The 21,005-nt window shown below is 45.2% G+C and overlaps 1 long non-coding RNA gene across 1 annotated transcript; it reads right to left on the bottom strand.

The window, feature by feature from the left end:
• Window positions 1–5,856: 5,856 nt before the first annotated feature.
• Window positions 5,857–20,756, bottom strand: LOC136166215 (uncharacterized). Its single transcript, XR_010662862.1, has 4 exons — window positions 20,742–20,756; window positions 13,895–13,980; window positions 10,103–10,179; window positions 5,857–5,965 (listed from the first exon to the last, which is right to left on the bottom strand). It is a non-coding gene; the product is annotated as an uncharacterized lncRNA (long non-coding RNA).
• Window positions 20,757–21,005: the final 249 nt, after the last annotated feature.

The following is a 21,005-nucleotide window of genomic DNA, read 5'->3' on the forward strand; positions in this document are numbered from 1 at the left end:
CCTTCTCCAATGCAGGAAAGTGAAAAGTGAAAGTGAAGTCGCTCAGTTGTGTCTGACTCTTAGGACCCCACGGACTGCAGCCCACCAGGCCCTTCCATCCACGGGACTCTCCAGGCAAGAGCACTGGAGGGGGGTGCCATTGCCTTCTCCGTCACTGGCATTGCCTGACGACCAATTTTCTCCTTAGCACGGGTAACAAACTTGTCTTCCTAGTGAAGATGGTGACCCACAGAAAAAGATGTATCAACATTAAGACTGTTGGGTTTAGCAAATAAAATTACAAGAGGCCCAATGAGATTTGAAGTTCAAATAAAAAATGAATAATTCTTGTTAGGCTGCAAAAATTATTCATTCTTTTACCTGAACTTCAAATCTAACTTGGCCTCCTATATTTTGTCTGGCAATCCTAATGGACAACTTAGGAAGAGTAATAAGTATCTCATTACTATGGTACTAGGTTCCATAGTACAAAGAGGAAAACTAGAGCTGGCTAAAACTTTTATTTTTTCTAAAAAATTTAATTTCTGAAACTTAAAAAATGTAAAGCCTGGGACTTCCCTGGCAGTCCAGCTATTAAGACTCTGAGCTTCCATTGCTGGTGTCTCAGATTCCATCTCTGGTTGGGGAATTAAGAGGCCATGTGCTGTGTGATTAGCCAAAAAAAGAGAGTAAAGCCTAAAAGAATAACAAACATGGGCAATTTGTTACTCACATCATAATGAAAATAATATTTACAAAGAATGTAGAAATATGGGACTTTCTGGGGGTCTGGTGGTTGATAGTCTGCCTTCCAGTGAAGGGGAGATGTTCGATCCACGGTCGGGGAACTAAGATCCGCCTGCCATGTGCCATGGGGAAACGAAGCCATGGGCCACAACTCCTGAGCCCACGGGCCCCACCCAACACAACTAGAGAGACGCCCATGTGCCACAACTAAGGCTCGATGCAGCCAAATATATATTTTTTACAATGTAGAAATAAACATACATATACAAAACATACATGGAATATAAAAAAACACCTATAATCTTGCCACCGAGATGCAATCATGGATAATACTTGCAATTTATATTTTAGCAACCTTCAACTTGGAAAGTTAAAATGGGAAGAACCGGAATGCCAGAGTGCTTTGTAGGAGAAATGAGTACTTTCAACTTACCTGCTTTTAAACTGAAGAGTAGAGAAAGTAAATTTGTCTGCAGCGAAAGCTGAAGAGTTCCTCCCCAGTTCTGCATATACTTCATTCATGAAGAGAGTGGGGAGAGAAGAGAAAGAAGGGAGAATAGGATGGAGAGAGAAGAAAAGGCAGGGAGAGCTGCAAGAGAGCAGGGAGCAGGGAGGGCGAAGGGACAGACGCGGTGGAGAGTTTCAGAAGACAGATACAGAGGGAGACATAGAGAATGAGAACCTTCCATCCATTCTGCAGTGAGGGCTGGATTATTTGTCATCTGCTCAGGGCGGAAAAAAAAAAAAAAAAAAAACTGGAAACAGATGAAGAGAGATTCAAGTTAGATAACAGCTAATTTGCTGGGAGCTCAGATCCTGGAAGCCCACGTACAGAAGGTTGAAGTGAAGTTTTGTCTGAATACCTTTTTTAGGGAAGCATAGCATATGGAAAAATGCACAAATCATAAACATGAAACTTGATGAGTTTTCACAGCATAAACACAATACTGGACCCACTACCCAGAACAGGAAATAGGGCGTTCTTAGCACCTTCAAGTCTCCCACTTCCTATCCTCCACCGGGTAATGACTCCTTGAAAAATATTACTCTCCTGGCTTATACGGGCTGGAGTGGTTTTGCCTGCTTGTTTTTGAACCTCATGTTACATGTACAATGAGATGGTACCATATATACATTTTAGGGTCTGGCTTCTTCGGCTCGATGTTATGCTTCTAAGATATGTCAGTGCTGCTCTGGGTGCAACAGTTCATTGTCGCTGACATCACAGCGTTCCACTGCATGCGTATACAACTATTCCTTTATCCCGTGTACTGTTGATGGATGTTTGGGATTGTTTCCAGCTTACGGCCGTTATGAGTAACGACCATTTTGGAACATGTCTTTTAGTGCACACAAATTATCTTAGAATTTTCGTACCTTCTTCAAGTTAGTAAGCTTTTTAGCAGTGTCCCCTTTTCAGCCCTGTTGACAGTAATTTGTGCTAATGGGAGAAAATACTTGTGGTGTATTTGATGAGTGTTTACTATCTAGAAGGTTTAAGGAACTCTAACAAGTAAAAGACAAACAACCCAATCTAAAAATGACCAGAAGACTTGAATAGACATTTCCTCAAAGAAGACATAGAAAAAGCCAACAAGCTCCTGAAAAGCTGCTCATCATTAGTCAGTGTAGAAATGCAAATCAAAGTCATAGTGAGAAATGCAAATCAAAGTTCACACCAGCTAGGATGGCCATTCTAAGTAAAACAGAGCAAAGACAAGGAAATAAGAAGCGTTGGTTGGGATATGGAGAAACTGGAACTCCTGCCCCTTGCTAGGAGAAAGGTAAGATGGTGCAGCCACCGTGAGGACTTCCCTGGCGGAACAGCGGATAAGAACCCACCTGCCAGGACAGGGGGCGTGGGCTCAGTCCCTGGTCGGGAAGATCCCACACGCAGAGGCGCTGTTAAGCCCAAGCCCCACAACGGCTGAGGCCGTGCAGCCTGGAGCCTGCACTCCGCCGCGAGAGAGACGCCACCTCAATGAGAAGCCCACGCGCCGCGATGGAGAGAAGCCCCGCTCGCTGCAACTAGAGGAAACCTGCACGCAGCCACAGAGGCCCAGCGCGGCCACGAAGGAACGCACCACATTTAAAAGTGTAGACAGAGCATCGGCGTGGGATCCACAATCCCGCTCTTAGGTGTGTACTCAGAAGAATGGAAGTCACGTGTTTGTACATGAATGTTCATAGCAACCGTGTTCACAACAGGGAGAAACAAACCACGTGTCTGCCAACGTGTGAATGGATAAACCAAGCCTGGTAGAGCCACACAGCGGGACGTTATTCGTCACAAAGAGTTTGCTTGCACACATCTGTGAATGTACTAAAGCTGTGTGGGTTGCTTCAGTCGTGTCTGACTCTCTGCGACCCCACAGACTGTTGCCCACCAGGCTCCTCTGTCCATGGGATTCTCCAGGCAAGAACACTAGAGTGGGTTGCTGTGCCCTCCTCCAGGGGATCTTCCCGACCCAGGGATGGAGCCCTGGTCTCTTATGTCTCCTGCTTTGACAGGTGGGTTCATTACCAACTAGCATCACCTACCATGGACGTATACAAAAACTTATGCTCAGGACCAAAACCGAAGCACTAAGTGATTCACTAACGGTCTAAGCGATCAATCTGTAGCTTATTTTTTACTGTCTCTGGGAAGATGTGAATAAAATGTGATGTCTAAGAAGGATGTGTTTTTCAGGGCCTCGCTGGTGGTCCAGGGGTTAAGGCTTCACCTTCCCATATGCAGGATGCAGGTTTCATCTCTGGTTGGGGGGCTAAGATCCCATATGCCTCATGGCCAGAAAAACCAGAGCATAATACAGAAGCAATATTGTAATAAATTCAATAAAGACTTCCATAAAAGAAGGGTGTGGTTTAAGAGACAGTAGAGCCTGAAATTAAAATACTGGAGTTCTGGGGAATTCCCTGATTATTCAGTGGTTAGGGCTCAGGGCTTTCACTGCCAAGGGCCCAGGTTCAATCCCTGGTCAGGGAACTAAGATCATGCAAGCCGCGAGGTGCAGCCAAATGCAATAAACACATAATATACTGAGGCTCTGGGTCAGTTTCACACACTAAATCATGAGTCTGAAGTGAGGTGTGGGTCTCCTGGAATAGCATCTGGCAGCTCCTAAGGGAGGCTTATTAGCTTTGCTTCAATCCATTATAATCTGCTTTCAAACTTGTTTGACTTCAGTTAGGAAAGTCCTGCAGCTAACAAGCCCGGTAGTGAGATATTTACAAACCCTAATATAGCATTTACACTACTGTTAAGATATGTTGCTAATGTTGAGACTGGCTCAGGGCAACACCACGTCATAGGGATCCTGACAGATTTAATACGTATAAGGTTTTCCTCGTCTCACCCTCAGAGGTTCCTTCTGCCTTTTAAAGGAAATATCCCTTCCAAGGCATTCTTTCACGCTCGCCCCTTCCTTTCATTCCAAAGCTGGTTCTATTAACGCGGCTTCTGCTCAACCAGCTCAAGATCATTCCAGTGTATCTGACGAGAGCTCAGGCTTTTAGATACGCAATGTTGGAATGCCATCTGGCCCACCATTCGATGTGTCCAGGCAGACACACTGCAGATTATCTCCAGGAAGGAAGAAAAATAGAAGACCGTCTCAGAACTATTTATACAACTCTACTGCAGGCTCTGGCCTGGAAAATAAGAAACTAGGACTTTAAGGGTTTTGATTGCATTTCCTCTTTCCTGTATTTCATGAAGTTTAAATTATAACCGTCTGTTTCAGAAGATATAAAAATCCTGAATTCCATCTTCTTCCATATTAACAGAATACCAACCCCTTGGGGAGTCTTTTATTAGTGGAGGTTTTCAGTAATGACTCTCCTAAAATCACACTGTAAAATAAGCACTAAGCTACATCTCATTACCTATCTACCTCATTTGCCTCGCGAATGTAGCAATGAAAGGGGCTTCTGTCTCTGAAATGCATCTCCTAATGAGGATGTTTGCCTGGGTACCAACAGTGACATTGTTTTCTGCTTATTTAATGATGGTGTGGAGGAGAAGGAGGATGGTGATGATGGTAAAAGCTTTCTTTCCTCCAGCTCTTATTAAAGATCATGTCATTATCCACTATTTTGGGCTTATTCTTTTGCTCATCTTTACTTCTCAAAATATCCCCAAATCATTCCTGGTGACTTCAAAGGCATTTTACATTTGGCGATTAATTTGATTTAATTTTAATTTCATTCTTATAGCCTGTAGGACATCATGGATATGGAAAACACCACTCTGAAATTCACCAGCTGCAATGATTCTATCATGTCCATTCATCATCTTTCTTCTTTCCATTTGGTAGGTTAATCCTCCATGCGTTTCCAGTAAAGTGAAGTGAAGTGAAACTCGCTCAGTCGTGTCCAACTCTTTACGACCCTATGGAATATACAGTCCATGGAATTCTCCAGGCCAGAATACTGGAGTGGGTAGCCTATCCCTTCTCCAGCACATCTTCCCCACCCAGGAATTGAAACAGTGTCTCTGGCATTGCAGGCAAATTCTTTACCAAATGAGCTATCAGGAAAGCCCATAAGCTAGAGGAAAAGCATGGCATTGTAGCTACATAAAAACCCTTTTCTGTGATGCAGAAAGTCATTGGGTTTCTTTTAGTTAAAATGCTAGACTCCAGTTTTCTCTCTCAGCAGGCTTTCTGCATTCTTCTCCCAGAAATACTTTCTGTTCTTCTTCCCGTTAATAAACCTTGATGGAGCATCCACTGTTTGCTAAGCTCCGTGCTGGATTCTGGAGACACCAAGATAAGCAGAACCTGGTTTTTATCCCCAAGTAACCAAAATCGAATACAGAACAAGCCATGTAAATAAATAGCTACAAGACAGTGAAACAAGGGCCTCATGAGAAAAGAGCGGCTTACTGTGGAGGAGGAATGATGCATAAGCTATAAAATCTTTTTTTGTTCTTTGACCACCATATGGGTTTCTAGTATTTGATGATGAATTCATTTTTAGTTTACTACTTCATATACCTTTAGAATCTCTGTGTTTTCAATGTTTATGTTTTTCACCTTTTATTATAACACTCTACCTTGTGTGGGTCTCACAGATGAATATAACCTTTTATTGCCTCCATTGGATTTTTATTTGGGATGGGTATCAGGTGAAGAGAGAGGTTTGGAAGGAGAGATAATACAGTAAAAAGTCTTGCTGGCATTGCTGGGATCAGGCAGTGGTGTCCGACACCCTCCAGTAAAGACGCTTCAGGCTCCTAAGAGAAAGGCACAGCAAAATGAGTCAGAAGGTCAGAGAGGGAATCCTTTTTAAAGAGAAAAGAGAAAAAGACGGCTTGGAAGGCTAGAGAAAGGTCATTCCTGTATCTTTCAGGGACACGCTCACTCCCATGTAAACAACTCATGGACTGCAGGCAGCGTGAATGTCAAGACGAAGCCTTTTTAAGAACTCAAAGGAAAAGCAAGTGAAATACCCTGTACACTGTTCCTTCCTGTCAGCTCCCTAAACCCACAGGGAGGCTAAAGCCAGTGTCTTTAGTGTAAATCCGAGTGTGCAGCTGTGGTCTGGGGCCGAGGACAGAGTCGGGGAGAAGACACAGAAGCAGCAGCGGGGCCTGAGAAAGAGCAGAGAGCAGAAGGGCTCCTCTGATCCTGACGCGGGAATGCCGCTCTGCACAGCAGGAATCGTCAGCGGCTCACTGTGAGGGACAGGGAGTGAGATGAAAAGAAGGCCGGAATTGCTTGGAAAGCAGTTAAGGCCTTGACCGGATGACATTATACACTCTCAGAGGGAAATGGAGAGTTCTAATCTCGCCTGTGGCTCAGCTGGTGAAGAATCCGCCTGCAGTGCAGGAAACCTGGGTTCCACCCCTGGGTTGGGAAGACCCCCTGGAGAAGGGAAAGGCTCCCCACTCCAGTACTCTGGCCTGGAGAATCCCAGGGACTGTGTAGTCCATGGGGTCACAAAGAGCCAGACCCGACTGAGCGACTCTCACTCACTGCAGCCTCCCAGTGCGCCTGGGCGGGTGGAGAGGGGAGCCTCGGCTGGAGGATTCTTGCCCCGACTGGTGTTGCAGGCAGGCTGGTGACAGGTCTCGGGGAAAGAGCTCGCAAGCTTCCATCACTTTTAAGAGGCAACTGTCCGAGGCAGTGAGTGCGTCTGAACACCACGCGCTGTCCGTCCGCGGGGCCAGGAGGCCCCACCTGGGGGCAGGGGCCGAGGCCCGGGGTTGGGGTGGGCGGCTCGAGGCCCGGGGCGGCCGAGCTGCTCTGGCCTCAGGGCGGGCGGCCCCGGCTGTGCGGTCGCCCGGGGCCTCCGCCGCCTCCCCGCCGAGGGCCCTGTGGCCCCAGAGAACACGCGAGTCAGCAGGTTCGGGCGGCCTTTGTTCTGAGACTGCTTCAGGGCCGGCGCGGGGGCTGGGGGCTGGGGGCTGGGAGGGCAGAAGCGCCAGCGCCCAGGCTGCGATGAGGGCAGGACCTTCGGGTGGACCGTCCCGTGAAGCCCCAGGAAGTCCCTCGGAGCAGCACCGTCCAGGAACCGGGGCGCCGCTCCCCAGCCAAGGGACCCCGAGGCCGCGGTGCGTCATGCGGCCGTCTCCTTCACCCTCTGGGGCAGGAACGGGGAAGCGGCCTGCGCTTGTGTTCCGCGCCCACGGGATTTTTGTCCCGCTTGTTTCAGTAAGGTTATTTTCACCCTGGATGTTCATGATGCTGTCCCCGAACTTTCCTGTTTGCATGCTCCACCAATAAAACATTTGCATCCCAATGTGCATTTATTTATTTATTAATGAATTACGGACATAAGTGCCTCTATGGTATGAATGCTTCCCAGGTGGCGCAGCGGTAAAGAATCCACCCACCAATGCAGGAGACACAAGAGACGTGGGTTCAAGCCCTGGGTCGGGAAGATCCCCGGAAGAGGGCCTGGCAACCCACTCCAGTGTTCCTGCCTGGAGAGTCCCATGGCCAGAGGAGCCTGGGGGGCCCCAGTCCACGGGGTCGCAGAGTCGGACGTGACTGAATGGCTAAGCGTGGCACACGTGGAATGCATGTTACAAAGCATATGCAAAAGTAGAAATGACAAAAGGATGAAACTTTTTAAATATATACGCCTTGTTCTTTTCTTCCAGTGCCCCAGTGGGTTTCTGGTGCGTCTCTAGGGTACATGGGCCCTCTTCGAAGGTCACAGGAGATGAAATAGGAAATATGCATAAAGCACTTCTGCTGTGTATTCCACCACCATGGTTATCTCAAGAGAAAAGCAACTGTACCATTGTTTGAGCAGTGCCCTGAACCCACTGCTTTCTTCAGGGAAGATTCTTTTTGCCTAAAAGAACAACTGGCAACTAGGGTTATTCATACTTGACTGCTTGGCAGGCACGTTCTTGAAAATGAATCAGTTGAGCTTGTCACACCAAGGAAAAGCACCGATAACATTTGTTTCTTTGATGCTACATATTCAGGCGCTCAGTCGTGTCCAACTCTTTGTGACCCCGTAGACTGTAGCCCACCAGCCTCCTCTGCCCGTGAATTATCCCAGCATGAATACTGGAGTGGGGTGCCATTTCCTTCTCCAGGGGATCTTCCCAACCCAGGGCTGAAACTCGAGTCTCTTGCCTCTCCCGCACTGGCAGGCAGATTCTTTACTACCTGGGCCACTGGGGAAGCCCCTGTTTCTTTGAACTTTCTAGCAAACATTAGATTTTTTAAAATCTTGTATCAAGCATCATAAGCTTGATGGTATCACAATACTTAAAGACTTCTCAGATGATATTGGTGCTGATATTAATGAATGTGGTGTTGGATATTGTGTAATGAAATGGGTCAACATTTGGCAGAAGTCCGAAACTTAGTGAACTAATATTTTCCGAATAGTCAATGTATGATGTTGTAAAATTATGCAAGGGTATGGACAGAAGATCCATTCAAAGTGCATGTGGTCCCACCCACCCCGCAATTCATACACTGAAGCCTGCTCACCAGTGGGATGGTACTTGGGTGGTGATTTGATAGCTTGTCGTCATAAATGGGCTCAGAGCTCTGACAAACGAGACCCCAGAGAATTCCCTCACCTTCCCCCACCTGAAGATACAGTGAACTGTCGGTCTGTGAGCCAGGAAGTGGGCTCTCATCCAACAGTGAGCCCGTCACTGCCTTGAACTTGGACTGAACACAGCTTCTGGAACCATGAGGAACACACTTCTGTTGTTGATAAGCCACCTCGTCTGTGGTATTTCTGTGATAGCAGCTTAGTTACAAAGACGTAATTACACCTCATTTAACAACTTGTTATGATTCATCATAAAGTTACAATAACCCCTTTTTTTCAGTTTAATGCCACAAAGATATATTCACTTCAACTGTGTTCTTCCTCCGTTTTTAGTTTTTCTCCGAAATTGCTTTCTACAATGTGACCTACAGTAACATCTATGTCATTAAGAAAAGCCGTGGGACAGATAACATCAAGAAGATGAAGAATTAAGATAAATACTCAGCTAATTTAAAGGAGAACACTTTGCATGAATGTTTTATGAAGGTTTCTGAGGAAGGTAATGGGGTGGGGGGGGCTCTTCTGATTGGTTGCCTGAGTTCCACATTCACCTAATTTCCCATGCTGTTATCTCCTTTGGAGATAACGTGGGGATTTTTAAGTGAAAACAAAGACAAACCTTTATGTATAACTAACATCACTAAAGCAGTATGTACAATCATCAACTAACAAAAGGAGGCACTCTGAAGTGAAAGTATGACTTTTCATGCAAATTGCACTTGTCATTTTCATGCTGGCAACATACACTGCACAGATCTTTGCTTTGGATTTTATAAATCTTATACATCTCATTTTGGAAACAAATAAATCTGTGGCACGTCCAGGGGGTAGCAGGACTACAGAGATTAGGAAGGCTTTGTGGTAAAGAAATTTTTTTGGTTTGTTTCTTTAAAATTTTTTTTGCCCCCCTTTGGTCACACCTCACAGCATGCAGAATCTAACCCACGTTCCCCGGCAGTGGAAGTACTGAGTCTTAACCACTGGGCCACCAGGGAAGCCCCCCAAAATTTTTTGAATTCATGAAAGATACTCGGGTGGCACTGTTGTAAAGAACCCGCCTGCCAGTGCAAGAGAGTGGGGCTCGATCCCTGGGTGGGGAAGATCCCCTGGAGAAGGAAATGGCAACCCACTCAAGTATTCCTGGCTAGAAAATCCCACGGACAGAGGTGCCTGGCAGGCTGCAGTCCATGGGGTCACAAAGAGCAGGACATGACTGAGTGACTGAAGACATGAGAGATGCTTTGGTCAAGCGCACTGGTTTCCTGGGGTTATTTCCACCCTCTTCTCACAGGGCGAGATTCAATCGTGTTTACACACAGCGTCGTGGCAAACACGTGGTATTTACCTTGTCACGGTGCACTAGGATGAGCGGTTCAGTCTTGAGCTGGACTGCCTGAGATGGTAGCCGCTGATCATACGTGGCTATTCAAATTTAAATGTAAATTAATTAGAATTAAATAAAATGTAAAATTCACCTCCTCTTTCTCAGCCAGCCACATTTTAAGTGCCTGATGCCTCCCTCCTATGGTTAGCAACTCCCATATTGGAGATACAAGTGTAGAAAGTCTCCCTCATCAGAGCAAGTTCTGTTGAACTGTGCTTACCCAGAACACAATCTGTAGTTCTCATTTTTTGTTATACGGCTATGTGAAGATCATACCTGATTTTTTTTTAAATGTTAGTAATCTGAAAAATTAATTACATAAAAAAAAAAGAATGAGTTTTTATTTTGGAATTCCCTTTAGAAACTCATGTTTCTAAAGTAAGTATAGCGAAAGCAAGTGTTTGCAAAGCGACTTCTTCCAAGTTGTTTGTTTTACTGTCTGCCAACATTCACTTATTCATTTGAAACTTATTTACCATAGCATTACAGGCCTACCTCAAGAAACAAGAAAAAAGTCAAATAAATAACCTAACTCTACAGCTAAAGCAACTAGAGAAGGAAGAAATGAAGAACCCCAGGGTTAGTAGAAAGAAAGAAATCTTAAAAATTAGGGCAGAAATAAATGCAAAAGAAACTAAAGAGACCATAGCAAAAATCAACAAAGCTAAAAGCTGGTTTTTTGAAAAAATAAACAAAATTGACAAACCATTAGCAAGACTTATTAAGAAACAAAGGGAGAAGAACCAAATTAACAAAATTAGAAATGAAAATGGAGAGATCACAACAGACAACACTGAAATACAAAGGATCATAAGAGACTACTACCAGCAGCTCTATGCCAATAAAATGGACAACTTGGAAGAAATGGACAAGTTCTTAGAAAAGTATAACTTTCCCAAACTGAACCAGGAAGAAATAGAAGATCTTAATAGACCCATCACAAGCAAGGAAATTGAAACTGTAATCAGAAATCTTCCAGCAAACAAAAGCCCAGGACCAGATGGCTTCACAGCTGAATTCTACCAAAAATTTAGAGAAGAGCTAACACCTATCTTACTCAAACTCTTCCAGAAAATTGCAGAAGAAGGTAAACTTCCAAACTCATTCTATGAGGCCACCATCACCCTAATTCCAAAACCAGACAAAGATGCCACAAAAAAAGAAAACTACAGGCCAATATCACTGATGAACATAGATGCAAAAATCCTTAACAAAATTCTAGCAAACAGAATCCGACAACATATTAAAAAGATCATACACCATGACCAAGTGGGCTTTATCCCAGGAATGCAAGGATTATTTAATATCCACAAATCAATCAATGTAATACACCACATTAACAATTTGAAAGATAAAAACCATATGATTATCTCAATAGATGCAGAAAAAGCCTTTGACAAAATTCAACATCCATTTATGATTAAAACTCTTCAGAAAGCAGGAATAGAAGGAACATACCTCAGCATAATAAAAGCTATATATGACAAACCCACAGCAAGCATTACCCTCAATGGTGAAAAACTGAAAGCGTTTCCCCTGAAATCAGGAACAAGACAAGGGTGCCCACTCTCACCACTACAACTCAACCTAGTTTTGGAAGTTTTGGCCACAGCAATCAGAGCAGAAAAAGAAGTAAAAGGAATCCAGATAGGAAAAGAAGAAGTGAAACTCTCTCTGTTTGCAGATGACATGATCCTCTACATAGAAAAACCTAAAGACTCTACCAGAAAATTACTAGAGCTAATCAATGAATATAGTAAAGTTGCAGGATATAAAATTAACACACAGAAATCCCTTGCATTCCTATATACTAACAATGAGAAAACAGAAAGAGAAATTAAGGAAACAATACCATTCAACATTGCAACAAAAAGAATAAAATACTTAGGAGTATATCTTCCTAAAGAAACAAAAGACCTATACATAGAAAACTATAAAACATTGATGAAAGAAATCAAAGAGGACACAAACAGATGGAGAAATATACTGTGTTCATGGATTGGAAGAACCAATATTGTCAAAATGGCTATACTACCCAAAGCTATCTATAGATTCAATGCAATCCCTATCAAGCTACCAACGGTATTTTTCACAGAACTAGAACAAATAATTTCACAATTTGTATGGAAATACAAAAAACCTCAAATAGCCAAAGTAATCTTGAGAAAGACGAATGGAACTGGAGGAATCAACCTGCCTGACTTCAGGCTCTACTACAAAGCCACAGTCATCAAGACAGTATGGTACTGGCACAAAGACAGAAATATAGATCAATGGAACAGAATAGAAAGCCCAGAGATGAATCCACGAACCTATGGACACCTTAGCTTTGACAAAGGAGGCAAGGATATACAATGGAAAAAAGACAACCTCTTTAACAAGTGGTGCTGGGAAAACTGGTCAACCACTTGTAAAAGAATGAAACTAGAACACTTTCTAGCAACATACACAAAAATAAACTCAAAATGGATTAAAGATCTAAATGTAAGAGCAGAAACTATAAAACTCCTAGAGGAGAACATAGGCAAAACACTCTCCAACATAAATCACAGCAGGATCCTCTATGACCCACATCCCAGAATATTAGAAACAAAAGCAAAAATAAGTAAATGGAACCTAATGAAACTTAAAAGCTTTGGCACAACAAAGGAAACTATAAGCAAGGTGAAAAGACAGCCCTCAGATTGGAAGAAAATAATAGCAAATGAAGCAACAGACAAAGGATTAATCTCAAAAATATACAAGCAACTCCTGCAGCTCAACTCCAGAAAAATAAATGACCCAATCAAAAAATGGGCCAAAGAACTAAACAGACATTTCTCCAAAGAAGACATACAGATGGCTAACAAACACATGAAAAGATGCTCCACATCACTCATTATCAGAGAAATGCAAATCAAAACCACAATGAGGTACCATTACACGCTAGTCAGGATGGCTGCTATCTACAAGCAATAAATGCTGGAGAGGGTGTGGAGAAAAGGGAACCCTCTTACACTGTTGGTGGGAATGCAAACTAGTACAGCCACTATGGAGAACAGTGTGGAGATTTCTTAAAAAACTGGAAATAGAACTGCCATATGACCCAGCAATACCACTTCTAGGCATACACACTGAGGAATCCAGATCTGAAAGAGACACGTGCACCCCAATGTTCATCGCAGCACTGCTTATAATAGCCAAGACATGGAAGCAACCTAGATGCCCATCAGCAGACGAATGGATAAGGAAGCTGTGGTACATATACACCATGGAATATTACTCAGCCATTAAAAAGAATTCATTTGAATCAGTTCTAATGAGATGGATGAAACTGGAGCCCATTATACAGAGTGAAGTAAGCCAAATAAAGACCATTACAGTATACTAACACATATATATGGAATTTAGAAAGATGGTAACGATAACCCTATACACAAAACAGAAAAAAAGACACAAATGTACAGAACAGGCTTTTGGACTCTGTAGGAGAAGGCGAGGATGGGATGTTTCAAGAGAACAGCATTGAAACATGTATATTATCTAGGGTGAAACAGATCACCAGCCCAGGTGGGATGCATGAGACAAGTGCTCGGGCCTGGTGCACTGGGAAGACCCAGAGGGAACGGGTGGAGAGGGAGGTGGGAGGGGGGATCGGGATGGGGAACACATGTAAATCCATGGCTAATTCAAGTCAATGTATGACAAAAACCACTGCAATATTGTAAAGTAATTAGCCTCCAACTAATTAAAAAAAAAAAGAAACTTATTTACCAAGTGCCTTCTGGATACCAGGTATTCTTCTGGGCTCTGGAACAAAACAAATAAAACCCCTGGCCTCATGGAGCTTCCAGTGTACCCTGTGGGATGAGAGGCAAATGTTATTTCTGTTTCCAGGTTCAGATACAAGTATCTATCTGTATGCGGTATTTTGTGCCAAAGCAGCAGATAGAATGAGAAGATTCCAATTCTTACACTGTTGCTCATGAAGAAGTCACAGAAAGAGGGAAATGCTAAGAATGTAATTTCTGATTTGCAAAGACATTCTCATCATGAAAACCAAAAAAGCCTCGCAAAAAATTTAAAATATTAGTTCTGAAAAACTATTTTTGCCTGACAAAGTGTGTAAGGGACTGATGTGCGATTTCCCAGGTCACTGTCTTCCTTCGTGGAATCAGCTTATTGGCCGCTGGAAGTGGCTGTAACCTCTTCAGCTTTCCTCGCACAATATCCAGCCAACTCACCACTGCAGCCCCGGCTGGGCACTTGGGATAGCAGAAAGTTCACCAGTTTAATCAACAGCAGAGACACAACTTCACCTGTCCTAATTTTATGATTATGTGTATAATACCCTTTATTATTAAGTGTGTTATTATTACTATTTTTACAGTATCACATATCCACAGTTAGAAGTTTAGAAATAACAGATAAGAGTAAAAATGTTAAATTAGTTGTATTCCTAATACCCAGAAGATAATCACCATTAGCTTTTAAAAAGTTTTTTCTGACATGTACACATTGCTATATTTATTTGTTTTTCTAAGTTGTTTTTGGCTGTGCTGGGTCTTCTTGCTGCGCGCAGGCTTTCTCTGGTTGTGGTGAGTGGGGCTGCTCTCCCGTTGCGGAGCCGCCGGCTCGTCCTGGGGGCTGCTCTCCCTCCGGTGGCGTCTCTCACGGAGCCACGGGTTCCCGGGCACCTGGGCTTCGGTAGCTGTGGCTTTGGGGCTCAGAGCTCGGACTCGGCAGTTGGGGTGCCCAGGCTTAGTTGCTCTGCAGCGTGTGGGAATCTTCCCCGATGAGGGATTGAACCTGTGTCCCCTGCACTGACAGGTGGATTCCTATCCACAAGGGAAGTCCTCACCGTTAGCATTTTGATTTGTATTCTTTAAGAATTTCTCTCTCTCTCTCTCCCTCCATATATAAATGTTTCTAGCAAACTAAAATGGTACCATTGGTATCTCACTGTTTTTACTTAACCATATAATACAAATAAATTTTCGTTCAAATAAGTCTAACTCTCCATCACCATTTTAACAGCTGTGTAATATTACGTTCAGTGACTATGTTCAATGGTTTACTTAAGCACTTGTTGAAAGTTAACATTATTCTAAATGTTTCACCATTATAACCAATACTGTGGTATACACCCTTGTACGCATACTAATATCTTTGTGAAGCTGATTAAATTTTAGCAATCGGTATATACAAGTGAAATTCTTGGGTCAGAGGTATGGCCCATATTTAAGACTTCTCATGAAAGTCACCCAATTCTGTCCCAGAAAAACCGAACATCTACCCCTGTCCCAGCAATTATGAGAACGCCGCTTTCCCCGAGACTCACTCACAGTCCTCTTCTTGGGAGATCCTGACCTTCCTCTCCTTTCACTCACTAGTGTCCGGTTTGCCCCTGGGACACCCGTTCTACTGTTTGAACTAAAACCATCACATCTCAACAGAAAGTCTCCTTCTTCCTAGACCTTGCCTCCCTCCAGTGTGGATTAATACATGGTTGTCAACCCGGCACCTGGAGGATCAATAGTTCTGCCCTTGATCTTTTTACTGCTCAACATCCTAATAGTGACTTGGAGGAAGTTATAAAAAGCATGCTTGCAAAATCTACTCAACGTTTATTTAGCGCCTACCAGATGCCAGGATTTCCCTGGGGGCTCAGAGGGTAAAGAATCTGCCTGCAATGCGGCAGACCCGGGTTCAATCCCTGGGTCAGGAAGATCCCCAGGAGAAGGGAATGGCAACCCACTCCAGGACTCTTGCCTGGAGAATTCCATGGACAGAGGAGCCTGGGGGGCTACAGCCCTTGCTGTCGCAGAGTCGGACACGACTGAGCAGCTAACACGTTCACTTTCTCACATAGATGCCGGGCGTGATGCCTTGCGCTTAGGATGTAAATACAGATGAGCTCCTTCCCTGCCCTGGAGGAGTTCACGGCGCCTTCAGAGCGCCGGGGCCGGCTCTGGGGCCTTCCATATGGCTCAGGCAGGAAATGGTAACATTTGTGGCCAAGGGCACCAGCTGCCCGTCCCTTCCACAGGCAGCAGCTCGCTGGCCGGGAGACGCTGCCCCACTCAATAAATATTTGCTGAGCGCGGTCTGCCTGCCAGGCCCCGCTCTGCAGAACAGTCCCCTGGAAACTATTTCATGGTGCCCTTTCCCCCGGTGCAGCCTCAGCGGACATCTTTGCAGCACCCTCGGACCCAAGTGTCCTCCACTGTGACTCTGCCTTTCCCCGCTCAGTTATTTATTTTCTCTGACAATTTCCCAAGAGAAATTTTGGCTGACTCATATAAAACCAAATGCACTTTGTAGAGTGCTAGGACCCAGACACATTAACCTTAAAGGGAGACAAGCTGCTTCAGACCCTTTTGGGAGGGAATGAGGCAGTGCAGAAATACCGAAGATGGTAAACTCACAGCTGTACTGTGAAGCAGAAATTGGTCTGGAATAGAAAAAGCAATGCTCCACACTCTAAAGCATTCAGCACTTGGTGACTGACACACGATGCTGGTACTAAATATTAAACCTCCAGAAGCTTCTCAACCGCACTCCGAGTTCAGGTCTCCCCTCGGTCCTGTCTACTTCTGGGCCATGACCGCCAAGTCACAGATTTGCTTTATTCTCAGAAAGCAGGGCTATTGTAGGAATCAAGAAACCCTTGTGTCTGACAGGACTCGACACAAGAAATAGCTGTCCACCGTGGGCCTCCTGGCCATGTCCTGGCGGTGCCAGAAGGACCTAGAAAAGGCGACTGTACTTTGAACCACTGGGCGTCAGATGCCAAAATCAAGGCCCTTCTTTCCCGAGGAGCCAGATCAGCCTGTGGCTTGAAGGCGGAGCCATGGACACCCTTGTCCCGGCCCGGGCTCTGCGCCTTACCCTCTGCGCTGTGCCTGCCGCTGTGTTGGGGCCACAGTCGTTTGCGGGTGATTGGAGCAGAAGAGTTGATCTCTGTCTCTGGGTTTTATGAACCGTGTCCCAGTCCCTAGAGGTCAGAGAGCGCGTGGAAGGCTGGCTCTGCCTTCTTCTTGATTTCCCTTCCAAAATTTTACGGCGAAAATGGGAAGACAACTGTGTGCCCGCCTTCCCTTCCCCACACTAGTCATGCCATGAGTGGTTACCGACATGCTAGGCCTTTCTTTTCCAAACCAAGCTCTGTTCATATTCCCCACAAACAGCTCCCCCTGGGGCTACCCGTGGGCTTGGAAGTGCACACACAGACAGCGCAGAACAGCTTACTTGGAAGGATGGAGAAAGGGCAAGGCCATGGTGTCCTCAGGATGGACTGGAGGCTGTTTGAGCAGGGAACTCCAAGGCCCTGGTTTGGAAGGGGGAGCGCAGGGCATCCTAGGCGAGACCCTTGTGCTGTGAGGAGGGACCAGGCTGAAGGTGACCAGAGGGGGCCCCTGAGAGCAGACACCCCAGCACAGGGGCCCCCACTAGCCACTCATGTGTGGGTCATACAGCACATGGGTCACACACACACACACTCACACACACACACTCACACACACACACACTCACACACACACTCACACACACACACTCACACACTCACACACACACACTCACACATACAAACACACTCACACACACTCTTACACACAAACTCACACTCACACACACACACACACTCTCACACACACTCACACACACAAACACACTCTCTCACACACACTCACACACACTCACACACACACATACACACACACACTTACAAACACACACACATACACACACTCACACACACACACTCTCACACACACACTCACACACACACATACAGACACACACACTCTGTTTTTTAATTAAACATTTTATTGAGGGTCTTCCCGGGTGGTCCAGTGGCTAAGAATCTGCCTTGCAATGCAGGAGACATGGGCTCGATCCCTGGTCGGGGAACTGAGATCCCACACGGCGTGGGCCCCAGCAACGTTGGAAAGCTGCTTTCTTTTTCAGTCTGGGGCCCGAGCACAGGATGCGCTGAGTTGTCATTGCTGGGGGCCCATCCCCCACGGTCTCTTGTGTTTCTGCACATCTTGGGAGTAGACGCTCTGGCGGCCCTTTGCCTGGACTGTCGTTTCTAGGATGTTTGTGAGGAGAACACCTTCAAAAGGTAGAGACAGTGTCTCCCTCCAAAGCAAAGTGGAGGCGTGCTTACCATCTAGTGTAAGAATGATGATGCAAATAAGCTCACGTGCCACAACTAGAAAGCCCGTGGGCCACAGTGGAGGATCCACTGACGAGACTAAGATCCAAGGCAGTCAAGTTTCAGTCCAGTTCAGTCGCTCAGTCGTGTCTGACTCTTTGCGACCCCATGGATGCAGCCCGCCAGGCCTCCCTGTCCATCACCAACTCCCGGAGTTTACTCAAACTCTTGTCCATCAAATCGGTGATACCATCCAGCCATCTCATCCTCTGTCGTCCCCTTCTCCTCCCGCCTTCGATCTTTCTCAGTATCAGGCTCTTCTCCAGTGAGTCAGTTCTTCACATCAGGTGACCAAAGTATTGGAGTTTCAGTTTCAGCATCAGTCCTTCCAATGAATATTCAGGACTGATTTCCTTTAGGATGGACTGGCTGGATCTCCTTGCAGTCCAAGGGATTCTCAAGAGTCTTCTCCAGCACCACAGTTCAAAAGCATCAATTCTTTGGTGCTCAGCTTTCTTTATAGTCCAACTCTAACATCCATACATGACCACTGGAAAAACCATAGCTTTGGCTAGATGGACCTTTGTCGGCAAGGTAATTTCTCTGCTTTGTAATATGCTATCTAGGTTGGTCATAGCTTTTCTTCCAAGGAGCAAGCGTCTTTTAATTTCATGGCTGCAGTCACCATCTGCAGTGATTTTGGAGCCCCCCAAAATAAAGTCTGTCACTGTTTCCACTGTTTCTCCATCTATTTGCCAAGAAGTAATGGGACCAGATGCGATGATCTTAGTTTTCTGAATGTTGAGCTTTAAGCCAACTTTTTCACTCTCCTCTTTCACTTTCATCAAGAGGCTCTTTAGTTCTTCTTCCCTTTCTGCCATAAGTGTGCTGTCATCTGCCTGTCTGAGGTTATTGATATTTCTCCCAGCAGTCTTGATTCCAGCTTGTGCTTCATCCAGTCCAGCATTTCACATGATGTACTCTGCATTTAAGCTAAGTAAGCAGGTGACAATATACAGCCTTGACGTACTCCTTTCCCAACCTTTATATATAAGGCAGCGAAATAAATAAGCAAATATTTAAAAACATTTTTTACTGAGATAATTGTAGATGTAAATGCAGTTGTAAGAAATTAATACAGAACTTGGACATGTTGGCTGAAGTGTCCACCCACATACGTGAAAGGTCCTTCCTGGAGTCAGACAAGAGTGACAGGGTGGGCCCCTGGGCAGAGGCAGAGGGATTCTAAACTGGAACCTTGGTTTCCGTGTCATTGTGAAGTTACATTTATCAAAAAGGAAGGAGGATATGAATGCCATTTAATAGTATGTTAGCTTGACTTACATCTGGATTTATAGACATGGCATGCGGGCCTCTCTTCATACTGTTGCCCTGCAAAGGTTAGGGATGAATGGAGGGCTGGAGGGCAGGCAGTTTATTCCCAAGTTAATGACCCCTAGAGATAGTCCGAAGGTTCTGAACTCGATCTCCAATAGCCTGCTGAGGCCCAGAAAACCTCCTACGTCTTTCTTGTCCGTACATGTTAAGTCGTTTCAGTCATGTCTGATTTTTTGCAGCCCCATGGACTGTAGCACCCCAGGCTCCCTTGTCCGTGGGATTTTCCAGGAAAGAATACTGGAGCGGGTGGCCTTGCTCTCCTCCTGGAGAATTTCAGGACCCAGGGAACCCGGGTCTCCCGTGTTACAGGCAGATTCTTTACCGTCTGAGTCACCAGGGAAGCCCTATATCTCCCCTGGAGAACCTTCTTAAGAGTCTTGGCAACCAAAGGGAGAGGTTTGCTAGGGTTATTGGGGATGTTGGGTGGAAAATAGGGTTTGGGGAAGGTTCTCTTGGTAAGGGGCTTACCAGGTGGAACTAGTGGTGAAGAACCCACCTGCTAATGCAGGAAACAGGAGTTGATCCCTAGGTGGGGAAGATCTGGAGGAGGGCCTGGCAGGTAAGACTGAATTCTTGTTCCCTCCAGATAAGTGATCCGCGTCTATTTCTCTGCTTTGGTTGTTTATCTCTTTTGTTCTCTTGCTTTGGGGATTTTCCTTAGCATCCCAGTGAGATTTCACAGGAAAGCCACCTGTATGTCTTGGCTAAGCTGAGAGGCTCAGGGGAAGGTGTACCTGTGGGCTTGGGTAGATGGTAAGGCCCGCGCCCTGCGATGAGCCTGGGCTGGGGGAGCCTGGAAACATTTTGCGGCCTCTGCTGCCTTGCCCTTTATGGCAGCTTCAGGAATTCAGGGCCTGTTCCTGTCCAGGGTGTGTGTGCTCAGACAATGTTTGTTAAACGGATGAACAAATATCCTCTTCTCACATGCTACTCCAGGTAAACAATCAATGAATTGTTAACTCAAAGAATTTTTCTTAAGGATTGTTGTTGTTCAAGCTCATGGACTGCAGCAGGCCAGATTTCCCTGTTCTTCACCGTCCCCCGGAGCCTACTCAAACTCACGTCCATGGAGTCGGTGATGCCATCCAACCGTCCTATTCTCTGTCGTCCCCTTCTCCTGCCGCCTTCAGTCTTTCCCAGCATCAGGGTCTTTTCCAACGAGTCGGTTCCTTGCATCAGGTGACCAAAGGATTGGAGTTTCAGCTTCAGCGTCAGTCCTTCCAATTTAATATTACTAATAATTATGATTAACAATAAATATTAATAAAGTACCTATATCATAGTGTATTATAATTATATAAATAATATGCACCCATGATAATAAAA

Source organism: Muntiacus reevesi, chromosome 4 (assembly GCF_963930625.1).
Source record: "Muntiacus reevesi chromosome 4, mMunRee1.1, whole genome shotgun sequence".
Taxonomy (NCBI): Eukaryota; Metazoa; Chordata; class Mammalia; order Artiodactyla; family Cervidae; genus Muntiacus; species Muntiacus reevesi.